Here is a 12,031-nt window from a genome sequence, read left to right on the forward strand (position 1 = left end):
GTGGCTGTGTACATATTTATATTTGTAGTAGAACCATCTGCACACATCAAAATGTCTAAAGCTCTGCGCATGCGTTTTAATTATACAAAAAAATTAAATACATACAGTGTATACACTCGGTCCATGTTTAACTCTTGGGTGTGCCTGGCCATGTTAAATGACCTGATATATAAACGACATACTGTAGACAGGAATCCCCAGCACATTTTCTCAGACTGGCTTACAGAAGTGCTGATTGAATTCTGTGGTGAAGTTTTTTATTTTTTTTTCAGGATGTATTTTTCCCTGGATATTTAAGTATTTATCAGCTATCCAGTAAAAAGTCTATCCTTGTTAGATTGTTTTGGACCTTGGCACCCTGTTTGCTGAAACAATTTTGGCCCCTACTATTGGCAGATAGTATCATTTTTTAGACTGGTTTTCCTGACATAATCAATATTTAGTGGAAGTAATTATTTTTTTTTTCTTTCTTTTTTTCGGACTAATGGACCTGCATAGAAGTTTTTTGGCATAAACTCCCACTTAGTTGATTCTAACACAACTCTTTTAATTACCCACTCGTTGTATTGGCTTAAACACATTATTGCAAAATAGACCGTTAAAATACTTGTGTTGAGGGAGTTCCTAAAGCTCTTTTTAGAATAATAATATTGTGTGTCCACTGCGTCTTATGTTTCTAAACAGTAGGCCTAATATTCCATCAGAGTATCACTCCTATGTGCTGCAAATTGATTATAACAATTTACATGTCATAGGTGTGTTAAAGTCAGTATAGGCAATGAAGGGTCATTTAGGTGAACCGGACCCTAATAAACAAAGAATATTGAAAAATCTATTTTAACCTGAAACATCCACCTGAGATGAGCCTAGAAATTTAATAACATCTATATTATTAAAATTTGACCTCTTAACTTCCGTGCACTCCACACTAAAAGGGTAACACCCTCTAGTGCTTTTGGAAGCACTCAGTTCAAATGTCATTAAACGTCCTAATGAGTGACAGTACTTTTTAATGAGAAACGGACTGCAGGGAATAGGAGTGAAAACGGTGCCCGAATGACTTGACGTCGCAAATGAAGAGACTAAGAGAGGTAGAATAGACTACAGCTTATGGCAGATTATATCAGGAAAACCCCACTTTATACATACAATACCTATACCAGTCAACATATATGCAGCAGAGCTAGAATGACTAATTTGCTCAGTATAATTTTAAGAGGACAACAGAGGGCGCTGGTGTAGCGACATTTGGCGCAGTGTTCGCATTATGGATAGCAGGGCTTCCTTCTGCAGGCGGCAGCTCTCCATTCCAGTCACCTTAGGTTACAGCAGTCGGCTACAGTCAGCTTAGCCCTCTCAGTCACACACTTTGGATGGGCAAAACCCGCACACATATTCCCTGAAAACCCGCCCCTCTAAAGTTGTGTGTGTGTGTGGGTTTTTGGGACCTGTTCGAATAAGTGTTTGTAGATTCAGTGCAATTACTAGATGGGACCAAATGGGGAACAGCGGAGGGGTACTAACTAAACTAAGTATATAAATCGTAGCTGTGCGCTGTGGTCATTTGATGGTCTCGATTAGAGTTCTGGTCACGGAGAGTCATTGCACACTCGCGCTCTCAACGTGCAGGTATCACTCCTTCACAGCGGTGAGTCAACCGAGCGTCGCTGTCCGTGGTGCCTTTTCTGCGCAACATGCCCCATAACATGATGGAGGAGAATAGGTGTTTAAGTAGTAGAAAAGCTCACCGCGTATACTCGTGACGAAGAAAAAAATCTCACCACAAACGACCACACACATCATTATAATCGAACAGACCTGGAAGCCCACAAGGGGCAGCGAAACCGATGTGATTTGGGATGCAAGGAGTGGAAAAATGAATAGAGTACTGTTGGGATGCGCGGAGCAATAAGGAGTGCAAACAAAAATATTATTTTTTTTTTACAGTACTATAGAATAATGTTATATTATGGAATTATGGATTTAAAGGTGAATGTACTGTAACATATGGTGATGCACCTATTTTCTGACACGTATGGTGTTTATTAAAATAACAGTCCATGAACTGCGCTAAGACATGAAATCACAGTTAGAATATGACAGTGTAAAACGCATTCCTTAAAATTGCACATTTTACATACAAACATATATGTTTTTCCCCAAAGTTAGACTAAATAAAAAATGTGCTAAATAGACGCATATGCGTATAGAAGTCTTGGTTTGAAAAAGGATGTACCAATAGCACACAATCCGTTACGCTCAGTAATCGCGCAGTGCATCGACAAAACATACTGCCATTATTTATCACTTTACTATTAGATTTGTACAACGTAAACATATGTGAAACATCTTAATGATAAGTTGACGGTTGGCTAACCATTCTGATTTGCGCGAACGCCAGCCTCAGCAGAAATGTAATTCCCTTTAAAAAGTCAAACCCCTTTTGGAAAGCATTTGGCATTTCGCACACTGAACCTCCAATAGCCTCCGAATGCCATTTCGGGAGAGCACAATATTTATAGACTATTTTGCAATAAAATGCCCCTGCGAACCAAAAAGAAGAGACCCTCCTCAAACAGTAAAACTAATGCGATCAAGTTTGAGCTCTTTGTTTGTCGCACAGGGAGGCGCAGCGCGAAGGGGGTGGAGAGAGAGAGAGAGGGAGAGTGAGGGAGCGAGCGAGAGAGAGAGACTCGCGCGCGGAGTGCGGCAAGATACACACGCGCTTCTGCTGCAGGTGATAGGCGCGCGCTGGACAGAGGGACCGTGCCTCGCGCTGGAATTTTAATATCACATTCCTAGCATCTCTGCCAGGATTATAACTCCGTTGTTGCTCAGTTTTGCATATTGCCTTAACGCTGAACGGCACAGTGGCACTGCGGAGAATTTTTTTTTTTTTCCGTTCTCCTGGTGCAAGTGAGAACTATTAGACTCTGAGTTAAAAAAAAAGACGGAGAAAATCTTGTGCGCGCGGACCCGGCCCACGGAGAGGGCAGATCATTTGCGGTTTATATCCGTAGCATAAGAAGTTCTGATATTTCAGTTTTCTATTCCGTATAATGGGATATCATCCAGAGCGGAAGAGTTCGCATCTGTGAAAGACTGGATTTAAAACCTTATTAACTGATTGCGCAATGGATTGAATTTCTGGCTTCGTTGCTTTGTTTTTTTTAATGAAAGACCCGGCGGATGTCAAGCCATGGCAAACACGGAGTAGTCTCAGCAAGTAAATTTCTGGCATGTTTATTTCAGAAGCTTAATGTTGAATGAATTTGTAAAGACTTTCTGTCAGTGCTGTGTATATTTTTGAGGGACAAATCAATGAAAACGGGGAATAACAAGATCCTAGGTGTCTGAGAGAGGGAAAAGAACAACAGATATGCCGCTATTCTGTCTGGTAAACCACAGAGGGGTATCCGATTGTGAAACACAATGCTGTGAGAAACAGGCGCTTTAACACGAGCGAGAAGAAGGTGAAAAAGCTGTTAAACAAAATTAACGTACAGTTTTGTCGGGAAAACCGCGACTAGCAATGAGGACTACGGGCCATCTGTGGACTATTTAAGCTACTGCTTTCTTATTCTGCAGCTGCTGAGTCAGCCCGCAGCAAGCAAGTGCCTCCGAGTACCGCCTGGCTGAGGAGGGGTCCTGCCGATGGGTCCGTGTGGGCAATGTACCGCGGACCTTGGCATCTCGGCTGGCATGGATGTGACTTTTACCTTAGAATCCGGCTCCGAGTGACTTCAAAATCGATAACATGACCCGGAGACCTGAGCACGAGACGAGCGGCGGATAGACCGCGAAAAGCTGCCGCAGTGTCAAAATGATTTTTTGATGAGAACGAATGTTTTATAGATTTCGAAGTGTGTCGCGTGATAGGACCCGCGCAGAGCTGGGTCGATCTCGATCGGGGGCAATAGTGATTATTTTAGACATAACGCCAACACCCCGTCCTTTTTCCCTCACCTGTTCTGTACGCTCTCCGTTGAGGAGAACAGACCCATTGGCACACTTTATCTCTCTCTTGCCCACGGGCCACTGACAGAGATTTCGGGCGGAATGGAATTGAGCGATATGAGTTAATTCAGGGACACCGGCGAGAGCTCTGTCAGACGGATCGGCACTTCCGGCTCCGGCACTGTTGACACTTCACATGGGCAAGCGGAGGTTCGACGAGGGGGCGAGCCGCAGCAGCGTCTTTGAACTTCAAGTTGCTGACACCACAGACGGCGAGAAGCAGCCGCAGCTAATTATCAAAGGAGCACTGGACAGAGAGCAGCGCGACTCCTATGAGCTGACTCTGCGGTTAGAGATGGGGGCGACCCCCACCACTCCTCTCTCTCTAAGCCTCCTTAGGGTAATGATCACTGATGTAAATGATAACACCCCACGCTTTGAAAAGAGCGTCTATGAGGCAGACCTGCCAGAAAACAGCTCCCCAGGTGCCCCCATACTCCAGCTGAAAGCGGGCGACACCGATGTTGGCGTGTAATGGACAGATTGAATATGTTTTCGGAGCAGCCACAGAGTCAGTGCGACACGACTGCTGCGTCTTGACGAGAGCACTGGCTGGCTCAGTGTTTTGCAACAGAATTGACCGTGAAGATGTGAGCCAGCTTCGCTTCACAGTCATGGCACGTGATCGTGGCCAGACCCCCCTAAGACGTGACAAGGCGACAGTGGATCATCAAACATCAAAAGATGAAAATGAGAACGTCCCCAATATCGACATCCGGAAAATCGGACGCATTTTTCTCAAAGACGGTGTGGCTAATGTGGCAGAGGATGTGATTGTTGATACACCCATGCGCTCTGGTCCAACGTGTCAGACAGAGATAAAAGGGCCGAACGGTATAGTGACATGCACCGTAGTGGGAGATGTTCCATTTCAGCTCAAACCTGCTAGTGAGGTTGAGGGCGAAATGAATAAAAAGAAGTACTTTCTCCATACGTCAGCACATGCACCACTTGATTATGAAGCAGTGCAGGGAGTATAATGTGGTCATTGTTGCTGTTGACTCTGGGAGCCCTCCGCCTCTCTAGCAACAATTCACTGATAGTCAAAGTGGGGGGACTGAATGACAATCCACCAGTTTTTTACCAAAAGCACAGTGGAAGTAGACCTTTCATTTCCTGAAAACAATGCTCCCGGCGAGCGTGTTGTCACAGTATTGGCCTTAGATTGCAGACAGCGGCCAAAATGCAGAAATCTCCTACTCCCTGGACTCCTCTGTGAATGGAATATTTTCCATCGATGCAGACACCGGTGACATCCGTGTCAACACCTACTTGACAGGGAGCAGACGGAACGTTATGAGTTCAAAAGTTATCGCCAAAAGACAAAGGCATGCCTGTTCTGCAGGGCTCAGCCACTGTGGTAGTCCTGGTGGCGGATAAAAATGACAACGAGCCCAAAGTTCATGCAGGATGTGTTTCACTTTCTATATACAGGAAAACCTGCAACCCAACAGCCCTGTTGGCATGATAACAGTCATGGATGCCGACAAAGGACAAACATGCAGACATGAGTCTATACATTGAGCAACAGGAAGACATTTTCCTCCATTGACAACAACACAGGTACCATCTTCTCAAACATGGCCTTATTGACCGTGAGCAAAAAACCACATATTCATTCCGTGTCAAAGCTGTTGATGGAGGCGATCCGCCCCGGTCAGACTACGGCCACCGTGTCCCTCTCTGTAATGGATGTAAATGATAATCCCCCCACTGTCACTTTTCCAATGAATACTCATACACGCTGCTTCCTCCTTCTAGCAACATAAGGACGGTGGTCAGGACTGTCTCGGCTGCTGATACCGACACAGGTGTTAATGCTAACCTCAGCTACAGAATAGTGGGTGGAAAATCCATTTAAGTTGTTTTGAAATTGATGCATGGACTGGAGTGATCTTGTTAGTTTGGCAAACTAGAGCAAAAACATTTTGGCCTTCATCGACTAGTTGTGCAAGTGAACGACAGCGGGGTTTCCGTCACAAAGCACCACCACGTTAGTCCACATCTACGTCAACGAAACGCTTTCCAACTCCACTATTGTAGAGGCGCAAGTTGCCAAAAGTCTTGGTACGCCGCTCAATGCTGACATTGCAGGAGACCCCAACTATGACTTGGGAAAGCAACGACTGAGCATCGCCATAGGAGTAGTGTCAGGCATCATGACAGTGATTCTTATCATCCTGGTGGTCGTTATGGCCCGCTACTGCCGTCCCAAGAACAAGAACGGCTATGAGGCTGGAAAGAAAGACCATGAAGACTTCTTCACTCCTCAGCAACATGATAAAGGCAAGAAACCCAAGAAAGACAAGAATAAGAAAGATGTGTGAACAGCCTTTATATAGCAGCATTGTCACTGTCGAGGCATCTAAGCCAAACGGCCAGCGCTACGATGGCGTTAATGAGAAACTGTCGGACAGTCCGGGAATGGGAATGGGCCGCTATCGCGCTCCGTCAACGGTGGCCCCGGAAGCCCAGATCTTGCCCGCCATTACAAATCCAGCTCACCCCTGCCCACCGTTCAGCTGCACCCTCAGTCTCCAACGGCAGGAAAAAAGCACCAGGCTGTTCAAGACCTGCCGCCAGCCAACACGTTTGTTGGCACTGGAGATAACATATCCATCGGATCAGACCACTGTTCTGAGTACAGTAGCCAAACCATCCAACAAGTACAACAAACAGGTAAGAACAATATCTTTTGAATCTATGATATCAATCACATTTTTTATACTTGAATCTTCAGCTTTTATCTGAGTGTCTATAAACACCAACACTATTCAGCCTACACTGTAATACTATCATACTGGATATATGTATTTTTAGCCGATGCTTCTGTTTCCCTGTATCGACCTGCTTCGCCTCAGAGTGCCATTTAGATGTAATGCTAAAAGCGACATGAAGGCATTCTTCTTCAGTCAGGGCTATCATATCCGCCGGGCCACCTGGGGTGCCGTGACCACGCTGTGGACACATTGGCACGTCTTTTGTTTAGTTGTAGGGCAGATGCGGGTGTCAGCGTTGATGACCTTTGTCTGCGTGTGTGTGTCTGAAGATCGAATGGGATCACATATGGCTCTGGTTCACAGCTATTCCGTCTCAGCAGTAGGTTTGCATCTGGAGCACGACCCAACCTCTTTTATCAAAACATTCCTACTTCTTTCTTTTTCGGGGAGGAAGGCAGGATAGAGGAGGGGTGAGTGAGATGAAGCAGAGGGAAAAAAGCTTGGAAAAGGTGGAATGTTAGTTGTGGTGTCATGTTTTAGTGTGCTTATCTGAACAGACTGGGAACATCTGGGCGGGAGGTCACATTTAACATTCCTGTGCACTTGTGTGTCTGGACCAATTCAGTGACCTAGCAGTGAAATCTGGCCTCATCTCTCTCTCTCTCTCTCTCTCTCTCTCTCTCTCTCTCTCTAATCTCTCATTCTCTTATCTTTATTTTTTACTCCATACCTCTCTTGTACTCGCCTTGTTGTTTGTACCATTATTTAAAGCATAAAATGCCCTTTGTTACAGCATCCTTGAAATGGCTTTGTAAATTTGTAGGCACACGTGTGAAATAATCAACTCATATCATTATTGTTCCCTGTCCTGTGGAGCGCTCCGCTGCTAGGTGAGGTTAATTCAAAATGAAGTCAGCCCTATCATTGTCCAGATTTGCCAGGAAAAGAACACTTGCCCTGTCGTTTCATGTGTTTTCTAAGGTGGTTAATGCATTATTGATTCCTATCTAACATGGCGTAAGTAGTGTCCTCTCTTGCATTCCAGAACAATGCCCTTTCTAAACACAAGCCACAAGCTTAGCCTTCTCTCTCTTACACATCCTCACTCATTTTATCGAATTTTTCTTCCTTACAATTCTACTATGGTTCATGCTTTTTTATTTTTATTTTTTCCTCCACTGTGTATTTAGAAACACCTACTCTCATCTCTCCATTTTTTATGCCTGCTGCTTCTTTCCAATATCCACTTGTTTCCCTTTTCTCATTCTATTTCTTTCTTCCTCACAAATTCTGGGTCCTTGCACAGTTTCCCTTTTTTTGACAACTCTGTCCTGTCTTTCTTTCATCTCTCCTCTTTCTCCTACCCTCTTGAAACAGCCCTCTGATGTGCTGTGTTTAGGCGTCTGCACTTCTCTACGACAGGAGTACTGTTGCCCATGTTTCTTTCGGACATCTCATGCATATTTAAACACAACCTCCATTTGCTGCCCCCAGCACATGTATTGTGTGTCCAAGTACTCTGCGTAGATAATTATTTAATTTGCTTTTTATTTGAAAGCTGCAGTGCTTTGTACGAGCCGTCCATTTTTTTTGTCCATTCAAATGTAGCAGACTTTTGGTTTCACAGGGTGTTGAGCAAAAGAGTTCTACACTATTACCATTTTGCAATTACAGCGTCCTTGGCAAGAAGCGAGAGATCAAGTCCCAGCGTCATTACGTACGTCCCTGCTGACAATTTAAGAGGGGCTTTTTAGATTTTTTATTGAGCGTTATCAGGAGTAGCCAACATGCCCTCGCAAAATCCCATTAAGATAGCATAATAGTCTATAATCAAATACTTTTTAAAAAGAGAAGTCATTAGAATTTCATTTTTTTGAGCCTAATATGTTTCTAGCTTGTATTTAATGGGAGAACACATTTTTTTTGTTGGCTTTTATGATGACCTTCTTATTTTTTTTCTTTTAATTCTTTTTTTATCCATCTTTACCTTCCTTCCCAATCTCTTCGTTCTCTGTCACTCATCATGAAGGGATAATGTGCCAGGCACATTCACAATGGACTCAAGCCACTAATTCTTTTGATGAATCACTGATTTGATGAGTGTCATACTGCTGTAAGGTTTAATTACAGCTGTGTGATAGGGCTGCACAATAATGAAAAAAAAAACACGTAATTGTTGATTTTTTTCTTTTAGTACTGTAATTGTGATTATTTTTGTTGATTAATAGAATTTGTGTTTATTTATTAATATATTGATTTATTGTTTGTGTGTGAGGGGAAGGTATGGGTGTGCAAAGAGGGCGCTGTTTTAAAGCAGTAAAATTAGTTTAAAATGGATATTACCGAACAGTTTCAACTGTTGCATACATGCTTCTTGTTCACCACGACAAGACATTTGCTAAAATGCAAGCCAAAATGTTGCTATGGTTATCATAATGTCAATCATCGCTACTTTGTCAGTCACACAAATAACTATAATTTAGTAGAATTACTCCTGCATTTAAATGCATTTACCACTAATGCAACATTAGCAGCATGAGAAATACAGCTTTCTGTATAGGAACTCCCTTATAATCTCTGAAGCTGTTAATCACTTGCAAACACTCCTATTATAATGAATAAAGCTGACTATATTACATAATGAATTTCTTATTTAGATTGTGTCTACACCTTGTTTGTTATAATGAGAGGATTTGAAAAATTGTAGATCCCAATAGGTCAGCTCGCTATGAACAAAACTGCTGTTTTAAGGGATTTCTTCCAAACAGTGACTCATTGAATCACTTTTGATTAGTTATTCCATTCATCATATATATATATATATATATATATATATATATATATATATATATATATATATATATATATATATACTGTAGCAGTGATATACATATTAAATAAATAAATAAATAAATAAAACAAAAGAAAAAAAGTAAGATACTTAGTAATTTTAGATTGCATTAAACTTTCCATTGGATGGTTAAATCTAATAAATTAATAAATGTGACACTATTGAGTTTCTGAGCAGGTCACATGACATAATCGTTCTCTGGAATAGATGTACTGGTGCATGCAATAGCATATAAATTAATGATGGAGAACATACAGTGCTATTAATAATGGTGTCTTGTTGTAGCTGACTCGAAATACCTAGTTTTCTGGACAAGATTAATTTTCTCTTCACAGTACAATTCCCTCTGGTGAAGTCATCCATGAAAACTACCTGTGTTTTTTTCTCCTTGTGAAAAGGCCCAGCTCTTTTTGATCGTGTTTGATTTCACTTCTTGTGGTCTGACATCTGAGATGCTCTCTCTTTTCCCCTTCCTCTCTCCTTTTTCTGTCCAGTGGAGGAAAGGGTAAAAGAGACAGGAACTAGAAAGAGGGCCCTGTTAACAGGCTAGAGAAAGGTCTCTACTGTTCTCGGTGTTAGTGTGTGTGTGTGTGTGTGTGTGTGTGTGTGTGTGTGGTGTGTGTGTGTGTGTGTGTGTGTGTGTGTGTGTGTGTGTGTGTGTGTGTGTGTGTGTGTGTTGAGGCGGGATCGAGTGCAGTTGGCCTCATAAATGTGTGGTCTGGTTTCATGTTACCTACACCCCCTTAATCTCCTTACACACATAAACTTATGCACACACACACACACGCACGCACGCACACACACACACACACACACAGACAGATGGATAGATACACACACACACACACACACACACTGTTAATTTACCTTAATGCAGGTGGGAGATGCCACCTTCCTGCTAGACAGAAGAAAGGTAATATTTCAAGGTGTTTCATGGCATTTAGCATTTAATGCTTTTCTTGGGCATTCTCTAAAAAGAATGAAATTGGTTGTTCACCATCAGTAAGTGTTTTCAGCTGTTGGTTTTTGGTTTTGTTGCATTACATATTCAGTTGGTCTGAGCACTGCTAATGTCTCTGATGGGAGCAAATTATTTCCTTCATTCCTTTCTGTCTGCTTTATAGAATTCTTCTCACTCAGCTCTATAAAGATGCAGGGGGGAAATTTACTTAAAAAAGGCTGTATCCAGAATTGTTAATGTTTTAAACCAGCGAACGCTGATAGATTCAGTCTTTAATCATTTCCCATGATTCCATAACACCCTAGATCAGAGGCTACCAAATGCAGTTGAACAGCATGAGTGTCATTCACTGATGAAATGGATTCTGGCCTATTTTGTACAAACAGGGATGGAGTTATAACAGGCTTTTAATTTTGAACCAAGCTCAACATTTGAATCAAATATCTGCCAGTCACTGGCTTTTTTTTTTTTCTTTTTTTTTTTTTGAGAGTGCAAAATAGTTTGGTTTGTACTAATCCATCTCCATATTTAGTGTTGTCTGAGGGTATTGCTGAGATTTGTAAAGCTTTTTGAGGTCACTGTGGCTTGTTTGTTGTGGTTTTTCAGCCTTTGCGATGCTTTCCATCTTGCATTTGCTTTACATACATGTATTTGGCAGGCCAAAGCGTCACTCATTTTGGACATGTGCAAGCAATACAAAAACACAGCCATGCAAATGCAATCACTTGGCTGTTTATGAGTATTTGTGTGTACTTCTGGAACTCACCTTGTATTGCTGCTAGCAAAACATCTACGCAAATTCAGAAGCTTATTTTCATTAAATACAAAGTGCTTTTGCAAGTTACAAATGGGTTAAGCGTGTACAAGTATGCAACCTTTAAATAATTTTATTTTCTAGTATATAACTTTAAATATTACTTTTTAATTATTTACAGTTCTTTTAAAAAAAGTGTTTGTCAAGAGACTTGAGGATAAACCTTCAATCAATGAAGCAATCAAGCAGCCGTATATTCTATTCATCAGAATACAGAGGCGTAAAATTAACTACACGCCATCATCGTCACGTCACATTAAATAACACGCCATGCGATGGCACGGAATTGCTGGGTAATGGAGACCAGGACAGAATTAGATCAGCTGCAGGCTTGATTGCTGTGTTATTAGGGAGAGCTTGTCAGCTTAACGCCAGAACTGAATGGCCAACGCTGACCGAATCTGTCACAGGTACAGATGTGACTATAGACAGCACACATGCGTGGTTGTGGCTTCCATTAGGAGTTAAAGAGAATGAGAGACTTTTGAAATTGATGCATATGCAAATATTATACTTGACTACATATTCTATACATATTCTACTACATATACTATTTCTATCTTTTGCTGTAGTGTGTCAGTAGGAAATATCAGTTTACATTGCCAAATATTATTTTGTCATTAATAGTAATAATCCAGTGAGATTTTTGCTTGCACATGGAGACCTGA

At 41.9% G+C, this 12,031-nt stretch overlaps 1 pseudogene; it reads left to right on the forward strand.

Moving 5' to 3' along the window:
- Positions 1 to 3,532: 3,532 nt before the first annotated feature.
- The window catches only part of LOC122138068, a 122,494-nt pseudogene continuing 113,995 nt past the window's right edge, over positions 3,533 to 12,031 (forward strand).

This window comes from Cyprinus carpio, chromosome B7 (genome assembly GCF_018340385.1).
Source record: "Cyprinus carpio isolate SPL01 chromosome B7, ASM1834038v1, whole genome shotgun sequence".
Taxonomy (NCBI): domain Eukaryota; kingdom Metazoa; phylum Chordata; class Actinopteri; order Cypriniformes; family Cyprinidae; genus Cyprinus; species Cyprinus carpio.